Consider the following 20,746-nt stretch of genomic DNA (forward strand, 5'->3'; position numbering starts at 1 on the left):
GTATAATGCGCTTATGACTAAACAGCCTATTTTTAGGACCTTTTTCAAACTTCGATGGAAAATAAAAAAAGGACAAAAAAGGTCTCCGTCAAATTTACAGTAGGTATTTGCTAAATATTCAGTTACCTGATTTCATAAGGTCTACGTGCGTCCAGCTGCGATTTCACTTTTTACATCAAATAAAGTGAAGCAACCTTGGGTATAAATACGCCCCTGAGCATGTATAGGTAAGAAGGAGGCGAATTTAGTACGGTCACTTTTGTTGTTGGAATTTGTTAATAAAACCAAATTTTCCGGTTACAAGCTGCATAATATATTCAAACCTTCAAAGATAAAAGCGGAGTTCGTTGAGGCTATTATGACAGAAATACCAAATGAAGCATGCAACAAAGAAGACGAAGACTTGAAAGAAAAAATTGGCTTCCTCTACATTCCAATACAAAGAAAATGGCGAGCAGTCGGTCGTTCTACTTCAAAATTTATAAGTAAGCATGAAAGCTGACTAGCTGGTAAAAGTTTTTTGGGCGAAGAAATGCCTAGCACATCAACCAATCGAACCAGAGGGAGACAAACAAAACCCATAGAAGAATGTTCGACCTACACAAGGAAAAGGAAGCTCTCAGATTATACTAGAACTATCGCCACGACTCGTTTTTCAGAAGCATTGGCTATTAAAAATTAAAAGGACGAAGAAAACACCAAGTCTCATATCACAGGACCAGTTGCGTTAGCAAGTCCAGTGCTACTTAGAAGGATCAAAAATAGCATTCCTACACCCCTAACTGCGCTACCTAGAAGGTACACTCCTGAAGGGTCTTTGACGCTGTTTATAGATCTCGGGTTATCGAAGGATAAATATAATATATTGCGTGAGTAATTATTGGAACATAATGCCGATCTATTCCCTGGATACAAACAAATCACTCAAGCAAAGAAAGAAGCAGTTCCTCCAAGAGCCAAAATAACCGAAGTATCAGCTGAAGTTGAGCTCCAAACGTTAATGGATCATACGACTTTGCGACTCTTGAAAAGTTTTTCTGAAGATAAGTTGAAATCACTGCCAAAAAGGCTAACATTGATAAATAAATGGGGCTGTGATGGATCATCAGGACAAAACGCACATAAACAAAGAATAAGTGTAGACTATGGAACAATTACAGATGGTAATATGTTTATGGCTTCTATTGTTCCCCTCCATTTAAAAGATGAAGCTTCAGAATATTGGAAAAATCCATGGCCCTCATCAGTTATATTATGCCGGCCGATATTATTTAAGTATGAGAAGGAGTCTTCGGAACTCCTAAAAGTTACAGTGAGTGATATAAAAAATCAAATCGCAAAATTAGAACCAATAATAATTGAAATAGAAGACGGGAATGTTATTACCATAAAGCATGATTTTCTTCTAACAACGGTCGATGGAAAAGTTTTAAACTTACTAACAAACACATCATGTACATTGAAATATCCAATCTATAAGAAGAGTCAAAAAGACTTTGAAAATCTTGATGATTCAATTATTGGCGAACTAAATTATGAGTATGGAATACCTCCTTTGCATGCGAGGATAAGGTGCATGGAATTCGTTTTGAAATTGGCTTATACACTACCACAACAAGGAGAAGTTTTCGACGACAATGCAACATCTAAGGAAAAACAAAACATTAGAAAAAAAATAATTCAAGATGCATTCTATAAAGAGTTTGACCTGAGAGTTGACTGCCCAAGTATGGATACGGCAACACAAATGATGGAAACTCCTTAATAAGATTTTTTGAAAACGATGAAATGACTGCTCGCATTACTGGAGTCGATAGAGATATTGTCAAACGTTTGGGAGTAATTTTAAATATTTTAAATTGCCATGAAAAAGTGAATGGACCTAAATTTGGAGAACATGCATCGAAAACTGCAGAGTAGCTGCTCCAAAAGTATCCTGAGAAAAAGCTCACACCAACGGTACATAAAATTTTGGGCCATGGAAAAGATTTAATAGAATACCAGTGTTTACCATTAGGAGAATTGTCTGAAGAAGCTCAAGAATCTAAAAACAAGGACTACAAAAGATATAGAAGTAATAACGCTTGCAAAATCTCACGAGTTAGCCAAAACGAGGACCTTTTCAACATATTGGCCATCTCTTCTGATCCAGTGATATCATCCATGAGGCATGTAAGATCACAAAAAGATCCTACAGACACCTATAGCTCAGAAATGGTTTCCTTGTTAGATATATTTTCAAGCGACGAAGACTACGTTAAGACTAAATAAATGATCCACCTTTTTCTATCACAACAAAAAAATTATTTAGTACTTAGTATTGTTATTTTATTGAAAAAAAAAGAAATCAATAAATACAAGCTTATTATTTATTATAAATAATACAGTTATTTCATTTAGTAATTATAATCATATAATTTTCGTTTTTACATCTTTTTAAAATTTATCAAATTGTAAGATGAGTTTTGAAGCACCCCTTATGTATATTTATTTTAAAGCTTAGGCTTTGGCTATCAGAAGTGTAATAAATTTTTACAGAAATCAATAAAATTGGTAAAGTGGTTATTAAGATAAAACTGTTTATTATAAGTGGGCAGTGCTCAAAAATGTATTAGTTGTTCATCTTTGTCTCAAATACAATAATATTGAAAAACTTTTAATAATTTTTCTAAGTTAAGTATTAATAAAATATTTGGTTTTTGGATTTTTCAAAATAATGAAGTAAATTTATTCAATGAATTTTCAAGCAATGTTTATATACTTATCCCCTAGCGTACACATTTCACTTTTATAAGAGTATAACATCTTTAAAGAAGTAATGCGTCCATCAAGTTGGGTGGAGATTGATAACCTTGCTACTATGAGAAAATTTTTAATCATAAGTAGGTAGAGCCACACTGCTTCACACAAATCATAAGTTTATCTGATTTCATGTTCAAATACATCCTCATAAAAAAATTTCAAAGTTTGTCCTTCAGTTTTTAAAAAATTTTTGTTTTCTTTTTGTATTTTCTAAAATTTTTAAATTTTAACGAATTAATGTGAAGCACCCTGTATTTTAAACTGTCCAAAGTCTAAATAATTAGATTTCAGGTGCAGCATAAATCTTTAAAATATCTTCATTAGTTCAAAAGTTATGATTTTTGCAAAGAAAAAACTCAAAAGGCGCCATAGTGCGTCGTGGTACTTCTGACGTTCGTCGGTGGCCTTCGTGGATGCCTTCATAGTCTTCCGCGAGTGCGAGGAGTTCTGCTAAACTGTTGAAATCCCGCCGCCGTATATATAGTCGGTAGGCTGTTTCGGGATATCCTTTCTAGCCGTTGCTCTTTACTGTAGCCTGCGTGCTGCATCAAATTTTGTATCGCCAGCACGTAATCCTTGTATTTCTCCCGTGCGTGTTGTCTTCGCTGCCGTATGTCGTCTCCTAGACGCTCGAAATATCTGGTCGGTAAGAAAAATCGTAGGAAATCCCGCTTAAAAGCCGCCCAGTTAGTCCAGTGTTCGTTATTGTTGCGATACCACTGGAGGGCGGTGTTGCAAAGTAACTGGCATAGTTTTCGGGAGGAGGCCTGCACTTACCATGTATACTTCTGCCAATTCCTCCAGCCGCTCTATGAATGCTAGGGGATCTCGTCCACCATCGTATTTCACTGACCACTTCCTTATTTGGTATATGAGGGGTGCAATTACAAGGGCCGATGCCTGATTTGCTTGGGTTATCACATCCTTGGGATTTACGGCATTTGCTACTGGTTGATACAGCGGTGCTGGTTGTAGGTTCTGTGTAGGAAATCTGAATTGTGTCGGTTCCGACGTCTTTGTGGGGCCTCTTGCTCGGGTCCCACTTGGAGTCTGTGAGATTGATGCCTTTGGTCAATTCTCATTTTCCAAATTGGTTTCCGCGGTCCTGAGTTTTGCGTATATCTCGGAGTTGGTCGGTGCGTTGGAAATTGCTAGAACTATCCGTTTTCGGGTCTCCCGAGTTGTGTCTGTGTGCTCAATGTCTACCTTTTGGGATATGGTTACCAGCTGCTCTTTGGCGAAGTTATTCAGCCTCGTTGTATCGAGTGGCTCAATCATCTTGTGCATTTTTTTTTCGGGGATTTTTCCCTATGAATAGTTAGTTATTCGACTTGGAAAGTCTCTGCTCGGGCGCCCTTTGTAACGAAGCTTTCCCTGTGCCCCGATGCTTCTTAATAAATTGCTGGGGTATACTCGCCGTGTCCAGGGTTCCTTACAAGTCGTACCTTCGTCCCTTTACCAAGTCGTACTTTATTTAACTTCATTCATTTACAGCTAAATTATATCTAAAACTTCACTTAAATTCAATTTTTATTCAATGTTATTGGTATTCGGTGTCGGCGTGGCCTGGTGGGCAACGGTCCACCCAAGTCCCGTTGGCGCGCCTGCTGGCGTGCTTGCTTACGTTGTTCTTAGCTTTTGTACCGGCTAACTGTCCACCCAGTCCCGTTAGCGCGGCGTTATGGGACGTTGGCGTTCGTCGCTGCGTCGGCTGTCGTGCTAAGTATGCGGTAACTGAGGACGTTCGTTGATGACGCTCTGCTGCCGTTTGCGTTGCGCTGGCTGTCGCGATTAGTGAGTATGATAATGATGATAATGAGTATGCCGTCACTGAGGACGTTCGTTGATGACGCTCTGATGCCGTTGGCGTTGCGCTGGCTGTCGCAATTAGTGAGTATGATAATGATGATAATGAGTATGCCGCCATTGAGGACGCTCGTTGGCGATGCGTAGACGCTGGTGTCGCGGTTAGTATTTGGTCACTGAGGACACTCGAAACAAAAGGGGTGCAGTCACGGAGGACGCTCGTTGATGGCGCTCTGTTGCTGTGGGCGCTGGCGTTACACTGGCTGTCGTTACACTGGCTGTCGTGATTTAGTAGATAGTCACTGAGGACGCTTGAAATAAAAAGGTATGCGGTCACTGAGGACGCTCGTTGATAAACATGCGGCCACTTGGGCGCTTGTTGACGACGCGTTGATCCTGGCGTAGCGGTTTAGTAGATAGTCACTGAGGACGCTTGAAATGAAAAGGTATGTAGTCACTGAGGACACTTGAAATAAAAGGGGTGTAGTCTTTGAGGATGCTCGTTGATGGCGCTCTGTTGCTGTTGGCGCTGGTGTTACACTGGCTGTCATGATTAATATTTCGTCGCTGAGGATACGCGATGATAATGTGTACGCGGCCACTGGGGCGCCTGCTGGCGACGCGTTGATACTGGCGTCGCGGTTAGTATTTAAGATAATGATGATATGAGAGGATATGCAGTCACTGAGGACGCTCGTTGATAAATATGCGGCCACTGGGGCACTTGTTGACTACGCGTTGATGCTGGCGTTGGTTCTGCAGCGCCTTACGGTTCGCCTCATGGTCGACTGTGATGAGTCGGCGGAGCGCAGCCTTAATCGTTCAGTGAGTGGAGAAAACCCGAAAACTCACGTACGCCTCAGTCTGCTTCTACGTCGGGTGGTGATGTCTGGCACTGGTGAACACCCCTAACTACGAGCTATCACCTTCCGTCCGTAGATCCGACCAGTGATCACGGCGCCGGGCTATACCTTTTGTTGACGGGGATGGCGTTGTGGCGCCTTACGGATCACCTCGCGGTCGACTGTGATGAGTCGGTGGAGCGCAGCCTTAAGCGTTAAGTGAGAGACGGAAAGCCCGCACACTCATGTACGGCTCAGTCTACGTCTACGTCGGGTGGTGAAGTCTCGCATTGGTGAACACCCCTAACTACGAGCTATCACCTTCCGTCCGTACATCCGAACAGTAATCACAGTGCCGGGCTATACTGTTTGTTGGCGTCGATGGCTCTGTTGCTGGCACGGTTGACGGAGTGTGCCGGCGTCGGCACTACTTTTACTGCTGCGTTCACTCTCGTTTAAAATAGCGACTCACGGTTGGTGGTGGCGGCAGTGCCCCATCTAAAGCTTGGCTGGCCTCAGTTCGCGTCTAACATGAGTAGCGATGTCTCGCACTGGTGAACACCTCTAACTACGAGCTATCACTTTTCAGCTTAGAACTGGTCGATACCACGACTCCGTGCTGACTAACTCTTCCTTGCTGTGGTCGTTGCTATTATAGAATTGCATACTCGTGATAAATGTGTTGACGATTGTGGTTTGCTCGCCGACGTGTTGCGACTGTGTTGTTATGATCGGTCGCATGTCGGTAGAATCTGTAGTTGTTGTCGTCGCATGGCTTGGGTATATTGTTGTTTGATGTTGCGGTTGAAGTTGGTATGGCCTAGTCTATTGCGTGTTGTATTCGTGTGTTTGACTTGCTGTAGGCATACCGTGTTTATTGTGGTATCGTGTTGCTGGCTTCGTTCAGCTTCATATTGCGGTGATAATGTTGTATGTTGCTGGCTTCGCTCAGCCTTATGTTGTGGTTATAATGATGTGTGTGTGGCTGGTTTCGCTGAGCTTTATGTTGCTGTGAATGTTGCCAAATTTGATATCAATATTTGGTCCGCACAAGCTGCGGATTCCATTTTGGTGATTCTTAGGACCCCCTCTTCCCCTACATATCAACAAAAGTTTGAAAATCGTGGCACCTTATATAAAATCCAACCCCAGAAAAAAAATGTTTTTGCATTTCTCTAACGTTTTTTTTTTCTTGTATAAGATCTCTTCGGAGGTTATCGCGCCTTACATTTATTTTTTTTTAAAAGAAAAATTAAGTGTTTTTTTGTTTTTTACAAATCAAACCTTTTATAGATGCTGAACTCGAATATGTAAAAATGGGATGTGGCTTCTTACAAAAATTTTCATTTAGGCCCGGTTTTTCAGTAGTTGGTTAAGCAAAGCTTAAACTAAGTTTGCTTAAACTCTAGTCAAATTTAAACTCCAGTTAAACTACTGAGCAGTTTTTCAGTCACAGTTTAAGGCCGTCTTTGGGGTAGGCTTCTTTGTACGGCAATATTGGTTTTTTGTTATCTATATAATTTTTAGATACGACAACAGCTGGATTTTGCTTACCCAACAAACATTGAAAAGATATTTCCCCAGCGAAATATATATCTAGCTCTGGAGGTGGTATCCAACATCATTATCTAGTTACTCTTAAACCAGATAGTTATCAAGTTATTCAACTTCATTCTCCAATCACTATCCAACCTTCGAGGAATTTTGTAAAATTTATAGGTCTCGAGTTGATCTCCAACGTCATTAGCATTTTGAAATTATTATCCAAACTTTGAGACATTTTGAGAAATGTCCAGTTCTCAACTGAATATTCAACACGTTTCTCCAGTTGATAACCTACATTGGATATCGAGTTGAGGTGAAGTTGAAAAAAAATCTCCATTGTGGTACCACCAAAGCCAACAGCTATTTATTGTACGAAATAAGCACCTGATTGATAGCAGTAACGAAGCGGAATTTATCAAAACTAAATCATATATATTTTATTTTATTTTCGTGAAAATGCTGTAGTATTTGAATCTTACATTTGAGTCCAGCTAGAGAACCACAAGTTGGGAATTAAATTTCTTCAACTTAATTAATAGCATTTTCGCTTTATAAAAAATTCCCTCTTTTGCTGAGTACACTATGATTCTGAAGTTGAGCAACTGTTTCCTAACAACTCTTGAGATATTAGAGGTATGCTAGTTATCAACATGAGCTCTAATGGTACTCAAGACCAAATCTTGTTGGGTATATTCGACGCCATTTGGAACGAACGCAAATCACCGATAAGTTAACTAGAGTTTAACCCTGCCGCTTAAGCTCAGCTTAAACTTCAGTTAAAGTAGACTGAAAAACTGCAGAATAAGTTTAAGCGTAGTTTAACAAACTGAGTTGAACTTGTACTGAAAATCCGGGCCTTAAAGTACTAATGAAGTTTAAGATATTGGTCTGTGGTACAATTGCACATTACCTATTATATCTGAAGCATTTTCAAATAATGTCTTAAAGTTCACATAGTTTACAGTATAAAAAGAGGCAAATGCAATTAAGAGCTTTGAAAAACGTGTTTGAGAGCGTAAATGTGCCATTTTTATATTCAGCTGAGCAGAGCTCACAGAGTATATTAATTTTGTTCGCATAACGGTACCCCGTAACGGCATAAACTAATCGAGATAGATATAGACTTCCGTATATCAAAATGATCTGGGCGAAAAAAACAAATTCATTTAGCCATGTCCGTCCGTCCGTATGTCCGTGAACACGATAACTTGAGTAAGTGTTGAGGTATGTTAATGAAATTTGGTATGTAAGTTCTTGGGCCCTCATCTCAGTTCGCTATTTAAAATGAACGAAATCGGACTATAACCACGCAAGCCGTAATTTGGCAGCTGAGTAACTTTCCCGAAAAGCATCAACAAAGTGTATGTCGTCGTTTTAAGTAAAATTTATATGAGCAAATGTCTTAGATTTTTCTGGTTATTTTGTAATGAGTTAAATGTTCGCTCATATAAAATGCACTGAAACCCTATCAAACGAATACATTTTGGAGACCTTTAAAGTGAAAATTTCTGTTGTAACCTATACTATTTTTTACAAGTGCTAGTTCTGCAACTCAAAATCTATAGTAGGACTGAATTTAAAGAAAATACAGCTTTTAGTTTATTTTTCATAATTAAAAACAGTAAAAAAATCTAAATGATTGTTTTTGAATGCGTTATTTAATATTTAATTTTATCAATATCCGATTTTTCTCATATTGGCAAGGATATGGCTTGATAAGCTTTTTTTGTTTGATTACTCTAGCCTAAACCATTACAGAGAAATTTAAGTTTGAGACAAGTTTTTTTTCCATTTACCCCATAGAAGAGTAGAGGAGCGATGGGAAGAAATAATATTGAAAATTACTTCTCATGGGCCGTTTGCTAGAACAGCCGCCGAATGGAAACAAGTAAGTAAGCATTTAATGTAGCGTAGTTTTAAGGTAGGTACTTGCATAAGTTTCTGGTAAACCAAAAATTGCAAACGGCGTGTGAGGCCTTACCATTTTGTTTATGTCTGCATATAGTAGGTATGTATTGAAATGGATGCTCCAGTTTAATACAAAAAAGCTTACAACAATTGTTCGAATTTGCAAAAACCTGATTATACATGCGAATCGATTCATATAACTTCTAAATGACTTTACGTATGCTAAGAATGCGAAACAGCCTGGCAATTGATTGTATTCAAAATTTGTTAGCGGACTAATATATAGATAGTGGGGTAATATACGGCCTATGCAATACGGAAATAAAAATATGTAAGAAAGTACACAATTTAACAAAAAAAAATTGGTTTGCAAAAAGATAATAGCTGAAATAAAATTAATTTGAAAAAAAAGTGTGACATCAAATATAAACTTCAATAAAATTTCAAATATGAAAAATATGCATGACTTTATATTTTATGAAGTAGTAAATGTCCTCGAATATTTTGGTAAAATCCTTTTTTTTGTACAAAAATATTCAGGCAGGTAGCAGCTATCAGCGTTTATAGCTTCGAAATGGGAAAAGGCCACTATGATGCCGGTTGCCGTTTTGAGGTAAGTTGAGTAAGCAAATAACGGAAGAACGGGAGCTGGCATCTATGGGCCGAACTTCAAGAACTCGATACCAACGGGATGCTACCCCACAATATTTCAGGCAGAAATTCATGCAATAGAAGTCTGTGGTAGAGAATGTCTGCGGAGAGGCTCAAAATCGAAGAATATCTACATTATGTCGGACAGCCAGGCGGCCCTGCGTCTCTTGCAATCCTACACAGTTACATCTAAGCTAGTGGATGAATGCACTGAAATCCTTAACGCCCTGGGAGCCAAAAACAAGGTTTTGTTAAGATGGGTTCCCGGACATCAGGGACATGAAGGTAATGAACTAGCAGATTACCTAGCAAAGCAGGGTGCTACAACAGTATTCTATGAGCCAGAGCCCTTTTGTGGGCTTACAAAGGCGCACACCAGGGAAACTAAACAATTCAGACGTCACTGGATTGACTGCAAAGGCAGGCCAAACTGTTTGTACTTCCGGAAACGAAAGTATCAGCCAAACTCATTAATCTAAGCAGGGAGGATCTAAGAACTCTCACTGGGTACTATATGGGACACTGCGGTCTACGATATCACCTAAGTAAATTATATCTATCCGATACCCAAATTTGTCGTTTTTGTGAGCTGGATGATGAAACGCCGGTTCACATTGTCTGCGAATGCGTAGCTCTAGCTAGGCAGAGACTATCGCATCTAGGTGGTGGGACTATTAACCCATATGTGATATGGAGTAAAAAGCCTGAAGAGGTACTTAGATACATTAAAAGCCTCCAGATACAAAATTAGGCGGTAAGATGTTGAATAATAGATCTGCACAAAGGTCGCAGTGCTTCCAGACCTATTAATAATAATATTCCGAACGTTTCGCTAATCTTTGTTAGCATCTTCAAGGGAGTATTTATTTTAAAAAATCCCTGCCAAAAACAGAAAATTTAACAAAACACTCGACTTAGTAAAGCCTATTATCATAAATTTTAATTATAAATAACTCATGGGAATATACAATTAATTCAAAAATCGGGAGGCCTGCCGGAAAAATTTTTTTATTTGAATTTCATCTGCCACCAACAACCATAGCAACAAAATGAAAGACTTTACAAATACATTAAGTACAAACATAGAGACATCACGTGCCTTACTCTCAATCACTTTAGTAATCAAAAGCAGAAACTAGCAAAAATACCAGTTCCGAAAGGATAATACAGCAAATGGACAAGTTCAAAAGAGTATTTCTCGTGAAAAGACTTAACTTACAAATAACGCAATCCAACGTAAACATAAAACTTACGATAGATACTATAACAATTAAAACATACATTGAGTGAGATAGAATTGAACACTTATAACAAAACAAAACTTATTGAGCCAATGTGAGAGAAGAGAACAACGCTAAAAGGGAAGTTATATAAGCTCAAGCAAGAGCTAATGAGTAGGCTAAGAGTCACAAATAATGACGACCAAAAATTGCAAACGGCGTGTGAGCCTTACCATTTTGTTTATGTCTGCATATAGTAGGTATGTATTGAAATGGATGCTCCAGTTTAATACAAAAAAGCTTATAACTACATCTTTTCCAGTTTAAGTTCAGATAATTGCAATTCAAGCTTAGAAAATTAAAATTAAAATTAAGAAAAAACAATTGAAACTCATAAATTTATAAAAAGGGTGTTATTTTTACAAAAGTCATTTCAATTATATGTAACTAGTTTCGCCCGTGGTCAAAATTCGACCAACTTGTATTTTTTTTCAACTCACTGTATGCATCCAGTGAATTCATGCGTTAATAGTTGAGCAGTGAGTGGAAAAAAAGCAGCCTGACTCAGTAGTAGTGGTAGTAGAGCTGAAGATAATTTCACTATAATTTAAATGTTGTTGGTGAAAATACTTTTATCTTCAGCTTAGTGCACAAACACTTTTATTCTCTATTTTGATTAAAAAACAGAAATATTTCAATATTTGGCACTATTTTTAGTATAGCGCCGATATCTTTCCTAACACCCAAGTGAGCGATAATGAACAAAAATGGTTTAGAAAAATTTTAAAGCAGTAGTAGTATCAAACCCTTGAACTACTCATACAGATTATGAGATATATACCACCAGCATAGTTAGATTAATAACTAATAATAAATATTGTGGGGTAATATATGGAAGGCAAAACATGCCAAAGAAAAAAAAACGGGCATATGATAGAAAGTTAAATAAAAAATACGCTGAAATGAAATAAAATAAGTTGAAATATAAGAATATTATAATAAAATAAAATAGAAGGAAGTAAAATAAAATAAAAAGCTAAAGATTATAAGAAATTTAAGTAAACTATAATCAAATAAATTGAAAATTATGTTAGAAGAATTTTTTATATCAGTATATTTTATAAAATATAAATTACTTCGAATATTTCGGTACATTGCGTTTTTTTTGGCACAAAACAATTGAGTCAAATGGCAACCGTATTCCGAATTTGGAATAAAAGCGGGCTTACATAATAGCTTTGAATTTTTGGATTTCGAATTAGAGCGCTAACATAATTGGTTTGAGTATTTGAATTTTGGAAAGGCGCCATGAAAATTTTTCCATCCTACAAATGATTTAGTTTTGGACACGAAAGTACTTGGGGAGATTGTTCGAATTTGCAAAAACCTGATTATACATCCGAATCGATTCATATAACTTCTACATGACTTTACGTATGCTAAGAATGCGAAACAGCCTGGCAATTGATTGTATTCAAAATTTGTTAGCGGACTAATATATAGATAGTGGGGTAATATACGGTCTATGCAATACGGAAATAAAAATATGTAAGAAAGTACACAATTTAATAAAAAAAAATTGGTTTGCAAATGAAATAAAATTAATTTGAAAAAAAAGTGTGACATCAAATATAAACTTCAATAAAATTTCAAATATGAAAAATATGCATGACTTTATATTTTATGAAGTAGTAAATATCCTCGAATATTTTGGTAAAATCCTTTTTTTTTACAAAAATATTCAGGCAGGTAGCAGCTATCAGCGTTTATAGCTTCGAAATGGGAAAAGGCCACTATGATGCCGGTTGCCGTTTTGAGGTAAGTTGAGTAAGCAAATAATGAAAGAACGGGAGCTGGCATCTATGGGCCGAACTTCAAGAACTCGATACCAGTGGGATGCCACCCCACAATATTTCAGGCAGAAATTCATGCAATAGAAGTCTGTGGTAGAGAATGTCTGCGGAGAGGCTCAACATCGAAGAATATCTACATTATGTCGGACAGCCAGGCGGCCCTGCGTCTCTTGCAATCCTACACAGTTACATCTAAGCTAGTGGATGAATGCACTGAAATCCTTAACGCCCTGGGAGCCAAAAACAAGGTTTTGTTAAGATATGTTCCCGGACATCAGGGACATGAAGGTAATGAACTAGCAGATTACCTAGCAAAGCAGGGTGCTACAACAGTATTCTATGATCCAGAGCCCTTTTGTGGGCTTACAAAGACACACACCAGGGAAACTAAACAATTCAGACGTCACTGGATTGACTGCCCAGGGCAAAGGCAGGCCAAACTGTTTGTACTTCCGGCAACGAAAGTATCAGCCAAACTCATTAATCTAAGCAGGGAGGATCTAAGAACTCTCACTGCGACACTGCGGTCTACGATATCACCTAAGTAAATTATATCTATCCGATACCCAAATTTGTCGTTTTTGTGAGCTGGATGATGAAACGCCAGTTCACATTGTCTGCGAATGCGTAGCTCTAGCTAGGCAGAGACTATCGCATCTAGGCGGTGGGACTATTAACCCATATGTGATATGGAGTAAAAAGCCTGAAGAGGTACTTAGATACATTAAAAGCCTCCAGATACAAAATTAAACTGTAAGATCTTGAATAATAGATCTGCACAAAGGTCACAGTGCTTCCAGACCTATTAATAATAATATTCCGAACGTTTCGCTAATCTTTGTTAGCATCTTCAAGGGAGTATTTATTTTAAAAAATCCCTGCCACAAACAGAAAAATTAACAAAACACTCGACTTAGTAAAGCCTATTATCATAAATTTTAATTATAAATAACTCATGGGAATATACAATTAATTCAAAAATCGGGAGGCCTGCCGGAAAAATTTTTTTATTTGAATTTCATCTGCCACCAACAACCATAGCAACAAAATGAAAGACTTTACAAACACATTAAGTACAAACATAGAGACATCACGTGCCTTACTCTCAATCACTTTAGTAATCAAAAGCAGAAACTAGCAAAAATACCAGTTCCGAAAGGATAATACAGCAAATGGACAAGTTCAAAAGAGTATTTCTCGTGAAAAGACTTAACTTAGAAATAACGCAATCCAACGTAAACATAAAACTTACGAAAGATACTATAACAATTAAAACATACATTGGGTGAGATAGAACTGAACACTTATAACAAAACAAAACTTATTAGTCAATGCGAGAGAAGAGAACAACGCTAAAAGGGAAGCTATATAAGCTCAAGCAAGAGCTAATGAGTAGGCTAAGAGTCACAAAAAATGACGACTGGTTCGTTAACAAAACGTCGATTGAGTTCCCAGAAGAAGTGGATACTCTCACTAGGAAGAAAATTCTCTCCAATACATGTAATAGCGGAATTGGAGCAGGTCATACAGTCTTTGGAAAACGAAAAAGAAAAGGAAATAGCGAGAAACAAAGTAAGCAACAAAATTATGCAATTCAAAAGAAGCATAAAGCACAACGCTACGGAAAAATTTATACTTGCTGCATTTTACCAAGCAAAATCTTTTACCAAAATATACAAAAACAAAGTACCCATAACTGACGCGGACAAAGGTAACAAAACACTGGCAATGTATAAGAGTGAGTACATGAATGAAATAAAACAACTTATTGAGGACAAAAACACATACAGAAAAGCAAGAAACAGCCCGGCAAAGACTCTCCAAAAGAAAAACAACAGAGTAGTAGATGATCTATACAAAAATAAGCACATAAACATCAAGGAAAACAACAACTTGCATGTTCAGAGGCAGCAGCACCGAAAAAATATCGGCTGCCAAAAATTCATAAGCCAAAAGTTCCGTTATGTCCTATTATGTCCTCATTCATGGTCCCCTGTTATAAATTATCTAAATACATTGGAGAGATTCTACAGACATTAATTTCGGATAAATGTAATGTTAAAAAATCATTTAACCTCAAAGCAGGTTGTCTGAAATATGTGTATGTGACGAAGATATTTTAGTGTCATTTGACGTCGTTTCATTATTTACAAACATACCAACGACATTAGCATCTAAACTAATTTCGAAAACACAAGATATGTTAGACTTCTTCATAAAGGAAAACAACTATGTTATATTTGATGGGCATTTGTATACACAAACTTTTGGAATGCCCATGGGCAATCCAATTTCTCACACCATTGCGGACATTGTCATGGACGACCTATTGGACAATACGATTCTAAAGCTAAAGCAAGAACACAACATAGAAATAAAATTTATATGGAAATATGTGGACGACATTTTCGCTGTAATAAAACGCAACGATGCAAACATAATTCTGGAAATTTGAAATAAATACCATGACAAATTAAAATTCACTATGGAAATGGAAGTTAACTCCAAAATTCCATTTCTTGACGTATGCATTAGGGTGGAGTGATACCCTATGGATTTTTTTTTTTTTTTTTTGTAATGGCCTAGCAATGAAAAGTTGTCTTTATGAGTGTTAACAAAAACCACCAAATATCATTTTCGTAGGATGGCGTTTTGAGGTGCCCCCAGCCCCAGAAAGTTGAGCAAAATAATCGCGATTTTACAAAGTTCATTATTTACATATTTATTTTATTTCTTTTTTAATATACATAACTTTAGTAAAATCGCATATTATAACTAAAAACGACAAATTTTAAATGGTGTTTTACAGTTTTTGTTGATAATAGTATGTTTCTAATCAAGTGTATAAGTAAAAGTTTTACTGCCACATACTAGGCCATGAAAATCAGTAGGTTTTGAAATCAATGAGCATAATAACAACAAGCGAAAGTAAATCAATGGCAAAAAAAAAAAACAAAAAAAAAATTTTGTACCTACCGTCTTTTTCAAAGTTTGGTTGCGTTGGGGCACCTCTAAACATACGATGAGTGAAATAAAAATTTTCAACCTTATTTCTGGTATAGAATGGCAACTTTCTGGAGGTCAGCCAAAAGCGATTTCGAAAAAAAATAAATTCACTCCACCCTAGTATGCATCCACAGGGAAAATCAAAATCTACTTGACTGGTATAAAAAAACTACTTCTTCTGGACTACTAATAAATTATTTATCATCACAACCCACAAAATATAAGATTAACACAGCCAAAAATTGAATACACAACATACTGACCATAAGCCACGAAAAATTTCACGACGCATATATAGACAAAATATATAGAATTCTAAGCAGAAACAATAAATTTAATACGCGAACTTATATACCAGGAGATCATGAAAAACAACAATCAACCCAATAATAAGAAAAAACAAATACAGAAGTACAAACACAAAAGAAATTCTTCAGCGTCATATTTATCAGAATATAGCAACAACACAACCCACAACACTAGCTTACAAATCAAACCACACTGTCTCTACAATATATACAAGAACAAAATACCCTACACAGCTTCAACAACAAAACACCGTTATATACGATATTAAATGCAAAAGAAGATAATGAAAAATGTGGCAAAATATATATTGACACAACTAAGCGAGCCTTGGCTGTTAGACTGGCCGAACATAAGCTGACATCAACAAGCAAAAGACCAGCACAGCGTTATCACAACATATGGTGACAAGTGGCAATACATCTGATTTGAAAACGTGAAAATCATAGATAAAGAAAAGATATAAACAACAAGATACACATTGGAAAGCCTGGGGATAATGGAAAGACGAGAAAAGACGATGAACAAGCGAATATACAGAAAACATTGCTGCCGCTTACATAGCATGTTTAGAAAAATAAGAATATTTAGCATTGACAAGACTACCATAATAGTTAGATGGTACTAATAATTTTCATATGTGTGTATATGTTTAAGTTGACCAATGTTTTTGTTGTTTTAATGGTTTTATGTTTTCTATACAAAAATGCATACACTATATTGTGTTAATATTACTTATTTCACTATGTGATAATTTGTTGCTAATTTTTAATTTTTCTGTTTGTGGCAGGAATTTTTTAAAATAAATTCTCCCCTGGAAATGCTTACAAAGATTAGCGAAACGTTGGGTAGATAGTGAAATAACTTATTTTTATTCGCACACTCAACTTAGATCAGTAAAGCCTATTATCATAAATTTTAATTATGAAGAACTGATCGGAATATACAATTAATAATAAACTAAGTTGAAATAAAGGATATATAATAAAATAAAGTAGCATAAAAGACAATATACAAAATTTTATGATATATATTTTGGAACAAATTTATTTTTTTGTTCAGTATAAGACGTACTTTATCTAAAATGAGCATAAAATCGAGAAATGCACAAACATTTTGGGGGCAAATTTTCCAGTAATTGTTATAAGTAAATTTAGTTAGTTTCAACAAAAGTTAATTCATTATATGTGATTTAATGTTTTTTGGAAAGCAACTAAAATAAAAAAAGAATCAGTTAAATAAGGACATGCATTTACGTGTAAGTGAAAATTGCCAAAAAAATGGTCCGGTTAAAAATTACTTCAATTGAATGTTATTTGGGCTCTTACAATTTTTTCGGATCAATTTTTTTTAGGATTTTGGTACAGACCCATGATTCAATCACAAGAGGTTTGCTCGACAGACACATTTTTTGACAATTGCAGCTATTTTGCTCCCAAATCGAATTGACATCCGTTAACTGTGTTGTTTCTTTGCGAATTTTCGAAAATTATTAGAAGTAGAAATAGGAAGCAATCAGTTTACAAATACCCGATAAGTACTTAACTGCATAATTCCTTAGAACAATTTTTTAAATTTGATGATGAATTTATTAACTAATGGCATGGATTTATTAGTGTAGCTGAACATAGGTTTTATGAAAAGTACGAACACCAAGGAATCGTGCACTTTCGTAAACCTATGGACATACGAAAACTAAACCAATTCAAAATTCATCGTTCAACGTCAAAATCTCGACAATTAAATCGATTCACGTAAAAATGTCATTAGTACATAATGGAGATGCCATAACGAAATGTACTCTTTGGGCATGTTAACTTATTCAGGTAAAAGTCTAGAACAGGAGTCTGCTGCTAATACGCGTCCAAAACTATCGAGAGAGGTGACCAAGACAACAATAATCCTAAGGCGGAAAAGAAAAATTGTATCTCTGTCCGGAGATATTTGGAGTTGAAGTTGGCAATTTTCATGTGGTTGTTGTAATGTTTAATTTTGATCCCACCTCATTGGTGGACCGGCCAGGGAATTTTTTATAAGTTCGGCTGAAGGTCGCCAACGCAACCCGGGGCCAGTTTTCGGTTTTTATTCAATATCTTTTGAACGAGATAAAATTTTTATTTCCACCTTCGAATTATTGTTATCGAGGTCAATACGCGTTTTTGACACTTCTCTCGATATTTTTTGGAGCGTATTAAAAGTTCTATTAATTATGTATATTCGGAACATTCGTCTCCATTTAAGAATTTGGAGAATCGGTTTATATTTGGAATATTATGCATATTCGGACCTCGTGAGGTAGTATCAAATGAACGTATTCCGAATATTCTAAATTAAGCGTTTATCCGGAATGCTTCCATGATTACTTAACGGAAAAGAGCTTTCCGAAATTTCAGAATAAAAAGGTGAATACTCCCTATGTAGCAGGACCGCACAAAAGCTTAACTCTTCTTCAAAGTCAAGGTAGGAATATAAAGTTCTAAGACAATAAGCCATTTTATTTATTTTCGTTTTTGTCAGTTCATTGCGGCTGCTGAGTAGCGTATCACCCCATGTCGGCTGCCTTTTCAAAATCATACTATCTCAAAATATTTTTAAAAAATTTCCCAATTCAGGATTTGTCACAAAACCGCCCTATATTAGAGTTAGATTGAAGAACGCTTCATCCCAGAATGCTTTTCGTTAACTCTCTCTTATGACAAAATGCATTGAAGTTTTGGAAACAAATTTTGAGATAGTGAATTTTTGAATAAAATTCTAACGTACGGCATTCTTCAACAATTTCTAAAATAATGACCAAACCAACATAACTTTATCAATTCACGAAATATTTAGTAGAAAATGAATTATTTCCCCAAAAACTTTTGGCATTTACACATTTATTTTCACCACTAATATACTACCAAAGATACGTGTCTACTACAATTTCACTGAAGGGGATTGAATTATTTCCCGTTTTCCTTACTTCGTAAAAGCTACCCGTTCAGATTTTTCAATTTGGGAGTGTCAAAGATCTGTCATCATTGAAAAACAAACCTCTAGTAATTGAATCATGGTACAGACCAATGTAGGTAAGTGGCAACAATGAGGAAACAATATTTTATTCGAACTCAAAAGAGAGTAGTTCTTTTGCCGTTTGGCGCGTACATATATGTATATAGGTAAAATATTTAAGCAACACCACTACGCTGCTTTCCGAGTTTTTTGAGTTTTGCATCTCGAATAAGAGCGCTTACATAATTTGTTGGAGTATTTGAATTTAATAAAGACGCCATGAAAATTTTTCTATCCTACAAATCATGTTCTTTTGAGCAGTAAGTTTCGATATTTGGAGAGATTGTTCGAATTTTTCTATTAAATGAAAACAAATAGAACAATATTTGTCAACAAAAATAGGCCGATGATCCACACGAATCTATCCATATAAATATTATATGAACTTAAGTATGCTAAGTATGCGAAACAGCCTGGCAATTGATTGTATTAGGAATTTGTTAGCGTTTTAATATAAAGATAGTGGGGTAATATCCGGCCTATGCAATACGGAAACAAAAATATGTAAGAAAGTACAAAATTTATTAAAAAATAAAAATAGAAAAAATTGGTTTGCAAATATATAATAGCTGAAATAAAATTAATAAAAAAAAAAAATGTCTAACGCAAAATATAAAGTTCAATAAAATTTCAAATATGAAACATATGCATGACTTCATATTTTATGAAGTGGTAAATATCCCCGAATATTTTGGTACAATGCGTTTTTTGGTAAGGAAATATTCTGGCAAGAGGCAGCTGCGAGCGTTTATAGTTTTTTTTTCGTTTAATATATAACGTAAAATTTTCCAATTCAGTCAATTGCGTTTACATAATAATAAACTAAGTTGAAATAAATGAATATATAGTAAAATAAAATAAGAAATAATAAAATAAAGTAGCATTAAAGACAATATAAAAAATTTAATGTTATATTTTTGGAAATTTTTTTTTTGTTCAGTATAAAACGTACTTTATCTAAAATGAGCATAAAATCTGGAAAGGCAAAAACATCTTGTGGCAAATTTTCCAGTAATTGTTATAAACAAATTTAGTTAGTTTCAACAAAAGTTAACTCATTATTTGTGATTTCAAGTTTTTTTGAAAGCAACTAAGATAAAAAAACAACGAACCAGACCTAAATATATCTGCCCTCCCTCGTAATACTCAACATCATTAACTACCACTGATATAGGCTTGTGGTCACTACATGTATACTTTTTTATACTTTATTACTGCTATGTGGCACAGCACAATCCCGTGATATTAAATCAAGGATAATCCAGCAACCAGATAAATCGAAGCTGACAACACAATCCCGTGATATTAAATCAAGGATGTAATCCAGCAACAACAACATTGTCACTCCAGCTGAACACAATACAAGGTACGTGGTTTTTTAATATTCCGTGCGTAAGTAGTGTTTTTTTTTAATAAAAAATTTAAAATTATACATCTTACAAATTGTTGCTTTTTGTTAAACAGTTCAAGCGATTTTGTAAAGTGGTAAATTTATATTTTGTGCTTTAGAAGTAGGGAAAATTTAAAATATTTGCGCCCCTTTCCGTACACACTATCTGGAACAATCCCCCACCCGCGAGAAGATTGTCCGGACGCAGCTCAAGGTAAACGGAAATTTTTCCACATACAAAATCAGTTGCGCTTATTTCCACGTACACTACGATTGCCAGTTTTTTGTTGTTCTGGTGTGTGCTTATTTTCAACTGCACATATCGTTGTTGTTTGGGTGGCCAATTGGCCAATTGGGACTCAATTT

This window comes from Eurosta solidaginis, chromosome 1 (assembly GCF_040869045.1).
Source record: "Eurosta solidaginis isolate ZX-2024a chromosome 1, ASM4086904v1, whole genome shotgun sequence".
In the NCBI taxonomy this organism is placed as follows: domain Eukaryota; kingdom Metazoa; phylum Arthropoda; class Insecta; order Diptera; family Tephritidae; genus Eurosta; species Eurosta solidaginis.